The following is a 14,252-nucleotide window of genomic DNA, read 5'->3' as shown; positions in this document are numbered from 1 at the left end:
GGATAACCAGAGCAGATAGGAAAAGGGTGCTTAAACCTCCTTCCCTACACTCTTGCTGATTCACTCTTGCAAATACCCCTACCAACCAGTAGCTTTAAAATATTGTTTGTCAACTGGGCTCCAAAACTGGAAATGAGCCCAGCTTGAAGAAACATGGCTTGGATGGGGCATTTTCAGGAAAGAATTAGTGGCCAAAGGAAGAGTTAAGCAACCCTCCCATACATGTTCATGAATCCCCTCCTGCAAATACCCCCATTACCTTAGCAACGCATGGGTGGGACCACACATTTGCCAATGTAATACCTAATTCCATCTTACGTTCCATTGATTTCAATGGGATTTACATCCACAAAGAACTGCAGTTTTTGTGTCACCAGGTGTCAGTTTGGGAGTTATCTGAGGACATGGTCCTGTTTTTTTTAATTTATTATTATTGATTGATTGATACCGCCCAATAGCAAAAGCTCCCTGGGAGGTTTTTACTTTGCGTAGGGCTGCTGGGCAAAGTTTAATCTTAACCAAGCTGTTTTAAATTTGTATTTCTGCACGGCTGCTGATTTTACCCTGGTTGTATTTTATATTGTATTTTATATTGTATGTTTTTATACTGTTTGTTTTATACTTTGAATGGTTTTAATTTTTGTGAATTGCCCAGGGAGCTTCAGCTATTGGGCGGTATAAAAATGCAATAAATAACTAAACAAACTACACAAAAAAAACCCACTGTCGCTTCCCTGAGTGGAAAGAGGTTGCATAGCCCAGATGAATGTATTACTTGTCTGCTTGTTTTCCTCCTGCTCTTCATTATTATATTTGTTATTTAATTTCTCTGTGAAAAGTGGGGTGGGGTGGAGGGGAGGATGAAGGCATTTTAAGTGTAGACTGATGTAGAATTTTTTTGTTTTAAGCGGAGCGGAATTCCTGAAATCATCTGTTATGGCTGAACATGTCACTTTGCAAGAGAAGGTCTCGTCTGACCGCAAGGAATCTCTGCGCTCAGTATAAAAACAATTTTTAATGTGATGCCATTTATCCCATTAAAAAAACATCAATTAGGTTTAAAGTAAAAGAAGTTAAATGCTGTGTAATTAGTCAGAGTTCAGTAATTCGCAAGTGAGTGGTAACAGAGAAGATAGTTATATTAATTCTTAATCCCATCTTATTTACTAGTGCAAAGCCGATGTGATCCTGGGCGCTAGTACTCTGAGGGCAAAACATGCTATTCCTTGACTCCCGCTATGTCAGTCCTCCAGAAGCTATATGGAGGTTACTTTCCTTCCATGCAACCAAGGACTTTTGGCCCTTGTTTCCTCAAACCAGTTGCCGCAGAAGGACATTCACTTCTTTCCCTCAGGCCTCAAGTCCACCTTCTCCCCTCTTGCCCCACATTTTAAAACCTGGCTTTTCCTAGGGCTGCTTCCTTTTTCTCCTCTCCCGCTGCCTCAGGGCATTCGCCACCATCCCTACCACCAATATGGCCACTCCAAAAGTGGGCTTGACTCACAAAGGCCAGGACCCACTCGCTGTGCCCTTCTTTGTGGTTTTATCCCTGTGCGCCTCTGCAGCACGAAGCTATGTGGGAGCTGTAGTTCCCCAACTGCCTCAGACCGTTTGGCTATTAAAATTTAAGCTTTGAATTTTGAACTGCACATCTACACTGCTCAAGCTTCAGTTTTTTTAAAAATGAGCAAAAATTGATTAGGTAGATCTCTAATAACAAGGGTTACACTAACATATTCTTATACAGATTTTAAAATATTATCTACTGCACCTTTAGCCAAAAAATGGATTTCAGGATGTACATAAACACTACAACCAACAATATAATACTAAAATAACAGTATCAAAATTACATATCACAAACAATAAAACTGAGAAACGATTTAAAAAAAGGATTCAACCAACTAAAAAACATAAAACCAATTTAAAATGCCTGGGCAAATAAAAAAATTGAATCTTGTCCTGGCGCCGAAAAACATATGTTGGCACCAGTGAGCAATAGTCTTAAATGTCTCTGTTTTGAATCTTAGCTTCTAATCCTAATCCCATTATTTGGAATTATATCCCACTGATTTCAACTGAATTTACTTCTAAGTAATCATATGTAGTCTTGTGGCTTTGGTCTCATAGTGGGATAATCACATACCAGTTAACTGTCTGGAAATGGATATTTGATCCAATATATTAGAGAAGTCAAAGGCAGCTGAATATTACTCCTTTAAGTTCTACAGACAACTAAAACTATTGTGCTAGATATCATAAGCCAAACTTCGCTGTGACTGCCACACCACTAAGATCAGAATAAGCCAATGCAGATCAAGTGGGCTACTTCCGAGCATGTGATTTGAAGACTGCAGCCTACATCCCCTATGCAAAGAATTATCTTTATGGGTCACCTCTGCCCCCTAACCCCCACCCCATTTGTGTTCAACAGGGCAAACTGAGATTCTTGGAGAAGAAGAAAATAATTCTTTCTTACCTGACAAGAATTTTATGGTGGACTGTACATTAATATTTTGAGATCTTAAGCTTTCTCATACAGAGTGAAACCTATGGTTTGTCTAGCTCAGAAGTACCCAACATGCATCCACTCCCTGCCCCGTTCAAAAATATGTTTTAATTAAAAAACCTTGAAGATCATTAAGGTACTAAGTTCTTCTTCCTATTCCTGAACGTCCTGCTGATCAGCTGTTCAGCGGGCAGGAAGAGATGAAAAGAGTTGCTTCCTGGCCCCACCCACTCTTCTTCCATCCATAGAAATTCCCCTTTGCTCTCTCGATCTCTGCACTTCCATCTTCTAGCCTCACTATTTTTCTCTACCCAACTCCTTTCCTTGCTATTTATCTCCCTTCCCCTAGCCTTGCTCTTTCGCTCCACTCACCCTTTTATCTTGTTTGTCTCCACTCCCAGCCTCTAGCCTCACTATTTCCCCCCTCACTTCAACCCAGTTTCCCCCCACTTCTAGCCTAGCTCCTTCTCTCTCCTCTACCCCATGCCTTGTTATTTCTTCTTCCTTCCCAGCCTCTAGCCTTGCTATTTCCCCCCCTCACACACACCTCTTCTGACTACCCATAGCACCCATTATGTGACTAGCCACATCCTCCATGGGAGCCATTTTGTGGTCCCCAAATTTTGTGGTTTCTCAAATTCCCAATTGTGCTCTTGGGCCCAATTGGGAATTTGAGAATCAGGATTGTGTCCACAGGTTAATGTACTGATCTAGCTCAGTACATTAACTTTAACTGGCAGCAGGTCTCACAGGCTCAGCACATCTTTCCCACCTCTGCTACGTGTAAGGGTTCTAAACAAGATATTGGGCATTGATTCTGGAGCTTTATAAAAAGTAAATCATGTGGTTGCTGAACTCACCCTTCTGAAGACTCTAGAACTGGGAAAGTGTTTTCTTTTTTAAAATATGGGGTTACTGTAATATTCAGACAAAATTGAGACCAAGGACAACTGGGAGAGGGTATCCAAGGGTCAATTTAAAGTTTTGTATCAGTAACCTCACGCCTGTACTCATTCAACAAAAAGCAAGCAAATTCTTAATAGACAGATACATATATCAGTGCTGGGCAGACTGCTGAGAAAATTGCATTACATAGTTTAAAAATAATCAAAAATGAGATTTGAAAACAGAGGACAACACAAAAAACACTGGTATGGAATGATCTGACAACAACCTCATCTGACTTCTCCATAAAAAAATGAGTGAACAAAGGATAGCAATTCCAGACTATACTGCTAGTGTGGAAGCAATCTAAGTTGTATAAGGTGGTTCCATACATTTCACCTACTGCCTCAGCCCTCAGGAGCACAGAAATTAATTCTTAAAACAAATAAAGACTTCATACTACAGAAGTTAGTTTCAAAGTCTATTTCTATAACCAAAAGAAACATGTTTAAAAAGTTATTGTTGCTCAAAATGTAAAAATGTAAACTTATAGGAATAGGTAATACTTGTCCAGGATTTGTTTTTCTAATCAGATTCTAATTACTGACAATACTTAGCCCACTGTTTGCTTGGGAAGATGATGTTGTGAATTTATAGAAAAACATAGGAATACAACAGATTTGCAGAAATAGCCATGCCTGCAAAATTTACACAAGAGAACAAGAAAAAAAAACCCTAGACCAAGTATTCTTTGTCTGTTAAACTAGTTTTCTACTCTAGTCCCTGGGCTCACAGTGTTAAATAGCCAACAGAGAGGTCCTTTAAAAGTGAGAATGAGTATACCAGATCAAGGGGGATGGATCAAGTTTCACTGGAGAAGGTATTTGACATGACACCTGCCTTGGGGTGCCTGCCTGCCAGTCCATTTGAGAAATCCATTAGGAGAGAATGTTTGCACAAGACCTCACCACAACCAGCCAAAAACAAAATGCAGCCGTCCTTCTTTTACTCCCACTTCTGTTGTATCTATTACTCTGTCTGCATGCCTTAACCATCTACACAGGATTTAAAAAAAAATCAAATGGCCAATATTAATTGGGCCATAGAACTCTGCCAGTATCCCCTTCATCAAATGTTGGGAAAATCACTACCTATAGGTCTAGAAAGAGGAATGATTTTCTTCAATATTAAATGGAAGAATCAAAGCCCATATGCACTCAAAAGGGCCAAAAGAGCGAAGCAACTGAAAAGATTTTACTCCCATTCCTGTACTAAGACATCAAAAACCAAAACTGGTGGTAGCCTTTTAAAAAAATAACAGTACATCTTTCCATTCTCTTTATGACATAAGGTTTATGTGATGGTAAATAATTACCCACCCTCACTCAAAAAATACCTCAGTGAGCAGGTCCTACTATGATATCGCTTAAACCAAGGGGGCAGAACTGCTTTTGGATGGGGGGCCAGATGACCTCTGATCCAGCCCTCAGCGGGCTGTATGACATCTGGGTGTGGGTGTCGTTTGCTTCCTGGATCAAGTGGTAGGTCAATCTTCCACTCAGTGTTTGGTCAGGAACCAGGCTTGGCTGTACACAGGCTTTCCCGGTTAGGAAAGCTATATGTGCAGTGAAGCCAAGTGAGACCAGGCCCTGTTGCTCCTCTGATGGGGAGCAACGGAGACTAGGTCAGCCTTATCCTGTCATTACTGGGAAGGAGTAGTGACTGAGTCTCCTTTGCTTCTCTGACAGAGGAGCAAAGGGGACTTAGTCGCTTCACCCACAGAAAGGGCCTGCTGCCCTCATCCCCGCTGCTATCTCTAGTCTTAGAAAGAATAGCCAGTTTCCCCAGCACAAGTGAGTTCAGTTCTGACACCTGCTTCCCCATATCCTCCGCAGCTATCTCCTGAGACAGCAGTGGTGCTTCCACTGCTGGCATGGGTCAGCAAGGGAATCCCTACTGTAAACTCCGATCTCAGTTTGAAGATGCACTCTGAGGGGATTCCTCCAGGGGGCAGTTTTTGGAGCCTAAGCTCCACCCTCCTAGAGAAATCCCAAGAGGATGCTCCAAACTGGGGTGCCCTGAGGGTGGGAGGTTCTGCACCCCTATCTTAAACCAAGCCTGTGGTTATTTTAATAGGTTTAATACACAACCCCCTTGGTTTCAAAGCTGCTAAACTATCTGGCAAAGGGAAATAAGAGTCAAATAATAGGCCCTACGTACTAAAAGTAAAGCAAATAAGTGTTACAACCATGTCTGGGGAGAAGGTAGCCTTTAAGTTGTCCTACTGTTCCTGCTAGACTAGTATTTCTCATTTAAGTAGAGCCATCAGAGTGATAGGCTTTGCAACACAATGTAGATAACACTTCCTCATGAGCCTTCAACCTTCACAAGCAAAGTACTAAAATACCGCTGACTAGGATATTCATGGCATTACATTATCATGCTTTTCAGAGCAGAGTATAACTCACATGCCTAGAAATCTGCATGGAAGAATGCAACAGGGCAAGCCAATAAAATGTAGTAGTTATTTAATAAGTAATCCTCAATACATTTTGCTAATCATCATCTAGAGTATCTTTAAAAATCACTTGTTCAAAAGAGTTTGCAAAGCATGTATTTCTCCATCTGATAAAACAAGAGATACATTGGGATTTACTGAATTACTGTATTGCCTTTAGCTGCTGCATTCATTCTCTGAATGCCTTTGGTGTTGACCCTTCTTTTTCTAGAAATCTGCAAGACGGTAACAAATATACACTCTAACGCTATGCAGGATCCTGAGAACTGGACTTTTCATTTTTAAAAAATCAGCATCTTTTCCCCATATTCTGGTTCTTTGTGGTGCCATCTTCACCCAACAGTGAAGCCTTGGGTAAACCGAATGCCCCCGGCAGTGGAACCTCACTGATCCGCATTGCATTTGTCAGGGTGACAGAATCCTTTCTCCCCTGCCATATAACGTTATCTGGAGAGGAAAGGAAGCTCAGAAAAAGATATTGTTTGTTCTTATGATGTCTCCTTATTTGTGGCTTGAGGAGAGTCTAATGCTTGTGTGCGATTTCAACCCCAATCCACAGATCTTTACTAACATCAGCACACAAGTATGTGCAAGGAATACTGAGGATTCAAAAGAGGAATAGAGCATTGGTTCTGGGGTGAGGGCCACCAGAAGGTAACTGTATGTTGAGAAAGTGAGGGGAAATGAGTTCAAATTGTTGGAGAAGCAATGTAGTAAAGAGACCAGGGGTAAGCAATATGGTGACCGCAAGCAGCAATGCGCCCTTGGACATCTTTCTTGGTGCCAACCAAGGCGTCCTACCCGTCCCACCTATTTTTTAAAAAACAAGTTTCGTACTGGCAGCTAGGATCACTTCAAAGCAAAATGAGGGCCTCTAGCTGCTCCCATCTTCTTTTCCATGAATGACTCTGGGCCACATGTGGGACTCAAATACATTGTTAGAAAATAAAGATGGCAGATGGCTGCAGGCCAATGCTTTCATCTGCAGTGTACCCATTTTGTAGTGGTGCCCAGGATATGAGAAACTGAGAAATTGCGAAGTGTGCCCACAGACCCCAAAGGGTTGCCTACCCTTGAAATAGTACCTCAACTCCAGGTTTTCCCATGCTCTGCTCTCAAAATACTTGGGATTATGAGGCCCATAGTCTAAGAGGGATCCTTTACCTTGAGGCATCAGTTACATTGAAGGGAAATTCCTCAAAGTATAGGCTGTTCCCTCGCTGCAACACTATGGTAAGAAAAGCTGTGCCAGTCCTTAATTTCATCCTCCATCTTCAGCTCATATTCTGGAAATAAGCAAGCAAGCCTTTCCCAAAAACCCCGAGCATTATAAAAAAAAGATGTAGTTTTTCCTGGTTTTCAAACATTAAGAATCAAGGGTTTTTACTTGCAGCCTTTGAGATTTGGTAGCCCACCATTCCAGACCCCCTTTATATGAACTGTGATAGTAAGAGGGTGTGCTGTCCACAGTTGGAGTGGATCAATGCAAGTATTCAGGCAGTTGGGACAGCAGAAACTAGAACAGCCTGTGAACTGAAAACATTGGCCAAGTCTCTATTGGCAGACTGGGAGAGTGGAAAAATATGTTTTCATTCTCTGGGATTTATACCAGTTCTCCAACAGCAAAAGACAGCTCTGGCTCCAAGGTTCTCCCACCCACGCTCATGGAAAAGTGACATGAAATTTCTGAAACAGGCTAATTAAAGCAAGATTGCTTCAAAAACATTTTTAAATAAAAAACAGCTCCCTTGGCAGCATGGCAAAAAGCCTCCCCAAATGTGAAACGTATTAGCTGTCAGGAGAATATTTCAGTGCTATTGCCTGCATTCAAGAAGAGAAGGAGGGGAGAGGCTTAACAAAGACATAAAATGATTTGCAGCAAACATGTTTAATACTTCAGGAATGTGTTGGCATCATACAACAACAAAATTAATAAAAGTAAAAAGGTATAAAGGGGTGAACTTCAGAAAAGTGATTAATCTTTTAAAGGCAAGCTCTGGAGGGAGAGCTGTGTTTCCCCTGGGTATCGCAGACAGATGAAGGTTAATTTTTCAGTTGCAAGATCTCTACAGCACATTCCATTCCTCTAGCTGCAAAAATTGTGTCTGGGGAGAGAATGGTGCTGCCTTTATTCTTCCCTTTCCTGGGATAAAATATTAAGACACACAGAAAATGGGGAGGAGGGGTGGGAGAAGAAAGCAAAAGAACTAAAAGCTTGGCTGGTCACGCAACATATTTCTCTGATCAACAAAATATAAACTAGAATCAGGAAAAATTAATGTGCATCCTGGTGGTCCAAATTCATCACAGCGGTATTTGAATCTCAGAGCCAAAGCGAAGGCTCCAGAACTACTGGCAAAAGCTGTGTATGCACAAAAGCAGATCCAGAGCATTTTTTTAAAAAAAGGAAAAGCTTCTGAGCCAATGAGCAAAGAGAAAGAACAGCCCAACACTTCTGCAATCCAAGCCACTAGGGAACAACTTTCTTTGCAGATGGAAAATAACACAGTTTTCTGCTATTAGAAGATCTGCTTGAAGAAAAAAAGAGAAACTTCAAACACAATTTCACATGAATAAGAATGGCCCTATGAAGGTAAAAGAGGACTAAGTTGGCGCTCCTAGGATTTACCCCTTTTCTCAGGTCAGTTTATTTTGCCTGGGCCTCCAAATTCCTCAGCAATAAAATGGAGGATTTTTTTTTGTCTCTGCTCCATAGGAAAAAAGTTGGCTGTCCCACCAATAGGCCAAGAACAAGGTTACAAAAAATTCAAGGAGTGCTACCATGATTCATATCACAAAGAAAACCATGTGAGGAGGCATCCCAGGCTAGAATATGTTGATAGTCAATATTAGAAACCACACTTTTTTTCTATAACAACTTAATTTACACTCCCTATCTCATTCTTTGATGTGGTTCATTAACATTTCTGTGGTTATGGGTAAGGGGAGGTCTGGCATTGGGGAATGAACAGGCCAATTGAGAAGAGGAGCTAGACATCTTACCACTATTCCATCTTCTGGTTCTTCTTCCAACCAGATTATTCCTGTTGCTGAATGCCAGTTCGCTTCAAAACAAAATCTCCCTCATCCGTGATTTGATTGTGGGTGAGAGAACCAACCTAGTATGTATCACTGAGACCCGAGTGGTAGAACTGGGAAATTTTGCCTCTCCCAGCTGTGCCTTCCTGGCACTCAGTGCAGCACCAACACCGACTCAAGGGTGGGGGAGGGGGTGCTGGTGCTATTGTCTATAGGAACACTATCGCCCTCTCTAGGGTTCCTGTTCATTCGATTGTCTGTACCTCAAGTGTCTGTAACTTGTGTTGGGTCCCCATGGGAGTAAAACAGAGCTACTACAAAGAAAACCTGCCAGGCCTTGCCATGATAGTGTTAGGAAGTTGAAATAAATCTTCTATAAAGCAACCAAGGGGGTATTCGTAAAGTGAATTGGGATGCAGCCTTAGGAATAGCAGGTGGCACTTTGCCAGTCGCAGTTAACATATTGCTTTAAATTGACACTTTTAACTAGTTCGTATCCATCTTGCCAAAATGTGGTGATTTTTTAAAATTCCTCTTAAACATTCCCCCAGTTCATGAGGGGATTGAAAGAGTCAAGTAGAAGAAAATGTACTGAACAGGCAGAAGTGCTACTAGGAAGGGAAAATAAATGTAAAAATAAAAATATATAAATCTTTCAAATATATCATTACACCAAGCACAGCTAAAAGTCACTGTGAAAACTTGGAGCTTACAAGATCAGGAAATGAAAATGACTTAAGAGCCTCTTGTAATGCAAAGCAGGATATGAGGTATATCATTGTAATCCATACTTAAGCGACAGGGGGTACAGAATGGTGGAGCTCTTGGCCTGGCTTCCACTGAACTCTGTCTTTGTCTTAGTTGCTGAGAGACCTCGTGTAGGATATAAGGAGGTCTCCTCAGGCTGAAGAGGCCACAAGACCTTAGCACAGGATGCTTCTAGACAATGAAGCGTAGAACAGCAAGTATCTCAAAGAAGAGGTACTTCTTACTGCTTGAAGCTATTTAAATCTACAGCTGCTGTTTGGGCCTAACAGAAGTTGTACATCCATGCTGATTCTACAGACCATGTGGGCTAGCAATGATCAGCACAGGAATTGATGTCCTGGATATGAAGATTGTAGATGGCTGGTACTTTGATACACACCCACAAAACATCATAACTGAAAACACTTACAATTCCATTACCTGCACCTTCCTCACATACTTAAAACTTGTCCCTCTTCAATTCTTTACTGCCCTGCTCCTATGTCATCAAGCATCTCAAGTACACCTTATACGTACTGTATTCTCTCCCTCCCCCTCGTATACACAAAGAAGTTACATAGTCACCAAACTATACCTTTTCATATATACTTCCATTCCTTACATATCCACTTCTCCTATGCTACCTTCCAAACCTATGAAACATTCCATTTATCACCATCCCTATATCATCATGATAAATCTAAGAACACTCATATTTTCATTTCCTTCTCCCCCACCCCCACCCTGCCCCTGTAATTCTACCCTGGAAGTTTTTAGAGGATGAAAATGGCTTTTCAACATGGAGCCAACAGCTGTATCAAGGGACTTATCAGATTAGAGGCCCTGACAGAAGCAAAATGAAGAATGAGGCTTTTTGTTGTTGCTGAGAAGACAGCTGCAAATGCCCCTAGGTCCCCAAAGATGTCTCTGAGTAGGGGTCACTGCCCACTGGCACTTTACAAAATGCTGACATCCAGGTGTTTAGCTCTGGTTGAAGACTGTTCTGTTAGTTTAATTTTCAGACTCTGAAAATAGAACATACAAATGAAATACTTTTATGCAATCTAACATAATTAATAAAATACTTAAGTATAATTGTAGATTTTTAGGGAAGTGTTCAAGACAATTTTGTTTATAAAACAGCCTCTCTGTTCCTTAAATCATACATATATAATGCTAAATTCCGCTGCTGTGAAACAGAGCAGCTCTTTCTTATACTAAAACTAGCCTTCTTTAAATATATTAGAAAATAAGCCAGTTATATATTTACTAAATTCACACAGGTTTTACCATACTTTTCTTACTTCAACTTGCATATGATTTAAGGCAAGAGGCGATTTCCCCTTTCTAGTTAGCTGGAGGCAGCACACTGCACAAGTCAGAAAGAATCTTTCCATAATGTTTGCTTCAACTAACTCTTTTAGATTTTCAATTATGTGCATACTTGGGGATTGTTAAATCCAATTTTTGGTCAAAGACTGAAAAATACTAGTATCAAGGAACACTGAGTGTAACAAATATAGACTTCTCACATAAAGATGGACTAGAGATCATGAGAAAGAACTGTAACTAATGTTAGTTGAAGAATTCCTATTTCCTGAGAGCTGAAAATGTCTTCTAAGTTCTAAACCCTTGCTGGTTCTAAAAAGTTTAGCAGAAATCTCACTCATGTGCAGCTTTTCCTCTGCAGCCATCAAGGACAGAAACATGCAATATTTATACGAGAAAATCCAACAGCAATTTACACACAAGGTTTTCCTTCATAGATAATACACCTGTAGCAAACAAACTGTGTACACTATCATGTACCATCATATAAGGTCTGGCATAAGTCTTAGGTTTGCTATAATTTCATGTGCTCTGAAGCTGTTGCAGACATCAGCTTCCTAGTAACTGCAACACTTTGGCTGATTTAACAAGTTCAACCCTCTTCTCCTTTTCCGATCTTCCCACCGTCAAGGTCTATATAACAATAGCTGAATTTATCTCAACTTCTTTCTTTTTTTAAAAAAAAGAACTGCTACAGGAATTAATTGCTAGTCCCAACTAGTTCTCTAAAGTAGCCTGAGCAGGAATCAGCTCTAGCGTGCCAATCAGCACCTCTGCACGAAAGGCAGCAATGTCCCAAGGCTAAGGTTCAGCTGCCAACATGTCAAAAAAACTGGCACTGATAATCTTTTTCAGACAGGGTGCCTCTGGGTAACAGGAAGGATGGTGTGTATATTTTGGTGACAGTTAAGGTTTCTTATGAAGAGAAAGAGATATATTCCCAAACATACATCCATTTTAATCAAAACTTTCCAATGTTTGGGGCAGGAGGAGATTCTGAACAAAATTTCATTTATTACTTCCTGAAGACTCTTTCCAGGTTTCCTTTCAGATCAACCTTTATTTTACACTGAAGGACTTCTGGCCACATCTCCTTTCTCTTCTTATGCTTTCCTCAGCTTTTCTCTCTTCACAGTGGGTCTTGAAGCCTACTCTTAATGCCCCCCCCCAATTCTTTCCACCAAAAGAAGTATAGGGTTTGAATTGCAACTTCTTTCCTATCTAAATCCGAACTTACTCCTCAAACGTTTGGAAACTTCTCCAACATGCACTGAAGCATAGGAAGCCTTTGGCAACCTCAGCAGCCCCGGTAATGTGTTATTGTTGTTGCTTATCTTCCCTATCAATTTATTTACTTGAAGGATGTATGCCTTATCTTTCAATCAAATGGCCTCCAAGGTGACTTACAACAGATTAAAAACGCAGTGGCACTTGTTGCTTTAGTACAGCCTTTCTCAACCTGAGGCGCTCCAGATGTGTTGGACTACAACTCCCAGAATGCCCCAGCCAGCTGGCTGGGGCATTCTGGGAGATGCAGTCCAACACATCTGGAGCGCCCCAGGTTGAGAAAGGCTGCTTTAGTAGGTGGCAGGGACCATGGTATCCTTCCCCTCACCCTTATAGTCCCAGGGCAACTGGAGCAGAGTTCTTCTGGGAAAGACGGGACAGTGAAAACCTCCATGCATCTACCTGGCTGATGACAAAAGCTGGGCTAGTCTTCCTCTTCCCACAGCTTTCTTTCTTGAAGGATAGTGGCACAGGCCAGTGTCCCTTTCCCTCACTCTGTGAGTCTCAAGAACTTCAGTGTCCTTCCCTTAAAGAAGGAACATAGGAAGCTGCCTTATACCATTGGCCCATATAGCTGATTGGCAGTGGCTCTCCAGGGTTTCAGACTGGAGTCCTTCCCAGTCCTACTTGAATATCTTTTGCATGTGTGAGATGGATCTTCCTGCATAGTATATAGTTAATCAAATTCAATATGTTTCACTGTTTGCTCCATATATATAGGGAGGGAAATAATCAGTTGTGCCTCTTTCTTTCATACATGACAGGGAACTTTGTGGTTTTATTTAAGCAAAACGTATTACATATGCAAAAAGCAAACATCACCATAACTGATGTTACATGCAAAAGCTTAAAGTCTGTAACATATATCATCATCGCATAACTGAATTCAAAATAAGCCCTCAAAATGGGTATGGCCAATCTGCCCTCTCAGGGGTTGTATTCAAAACCTTCTATACCAATGTCAATAAGAAATTCTTTAGCGAGTCTTGAAGTTTCACAATAAATTATCTGTGAAATGTTCAACTGCAACTCTGGTCTGAAATGCAAACCTACTGCGGTGCGAAGTTCTATATGGCTCTAATGCACACATATACATTTTGCCGAACTATATCAGCATACTAGCAAATCATCTGATAACATCCACATTCATGACCATATCCACTTTTGAATGTGAATACTGTAAATTCTCTGTTCATTATCTAACATCACTCCACCATCTATGACCTCATTCAGATGTAACGGTGGCAAATCTTGGGTTATTTAACTCATGATTTGTGGGGTCGCATGCCACACATGAGCCGCTTTCACTTTTTGTAAACTACTTCCTATCAGAGCAACCAAAGGTTTTGAGTGTTACGTGCAAACCCGGACCACTGGGTTGTTTAGGGCATAACAATCCTGCAGTTAAAAGACAGTCTTTTAGAATTTAAAAAAGCAATAAAGACTGCTCTATTCCAGTAGGCCTACCCAGTGAAATTTTAGAATGTTTTAAGGATGTTTTAATCATGTATGCCATGTTTTTAATCAGTTTTTAATGTGTTTTATATTCATTATTGTTCCCTGCCTCGATCCAAGTGGGGAGGCGGGTAAGAAATAAATTATTATTATTATTATTATTGTTGTTGTTGTTGTTGTTGTTGTTTAGCCAGCAGTCTGGTTTTGCACACCATGCTCACAACCTCTGAACACGCAGAACAGACGTTGCTTACAGAAAACAGAAGCATCTCTTGCAGGGCACATGCTGCTGTTATGTGTGAACAGCCCATTGTCTTCTTCATTTTAATAAAATTGTGAACGTAATTTCAACAGCAACAGACATTCAGGAGATTTTACTAGAAGCTCCGAAGTGGAAACTTGCCTCCCCTCGGTGAGTGGGGCTGGAGAGGAAAGCTATCAGCCAGGTAGGCTGAACAATGATAGCTTTGTCCAAATAAAAAA

General features: G+C 40.9%; 1 protein-coding gene across 1 annotated transcript in view; it reads right to left on the bottom strand.

Annotated features, from left to right (window-relative positions):
- BOC (BOC cell adhesion associated, oncogene regulated) overlaps positions 1–14,252 on the bottom strand; it is a 75,972-nt gene that overhangs the window by 21,185 nt on the left and 40,535 nt on the right. The gene's annotated exons all lie outside the window — the stretch shown is intronic.

This window comes from Elgaria multicarinata, chromosome 5 (assembly GCF_023053635.1).
Source record: "Elgaria multicarinata webbii isolate HBS135686 ecotype San Diego chromosome 5, rElgMul1.1.pri, whole genome shotgun sequence".
Classification (NCBI taxonomy): domain Eukaryota; kingdom Metazoa; phylum Chordata; class Lepidosauria; order Squamata; family Anguidae; genus Elgaria; species Elgaria multicarinata.
The sequence above is the reverse complement of the archived record's forward strand: the minus strand, read 5'-3'. Positions and strand labels throughout refer to the sequence as shown.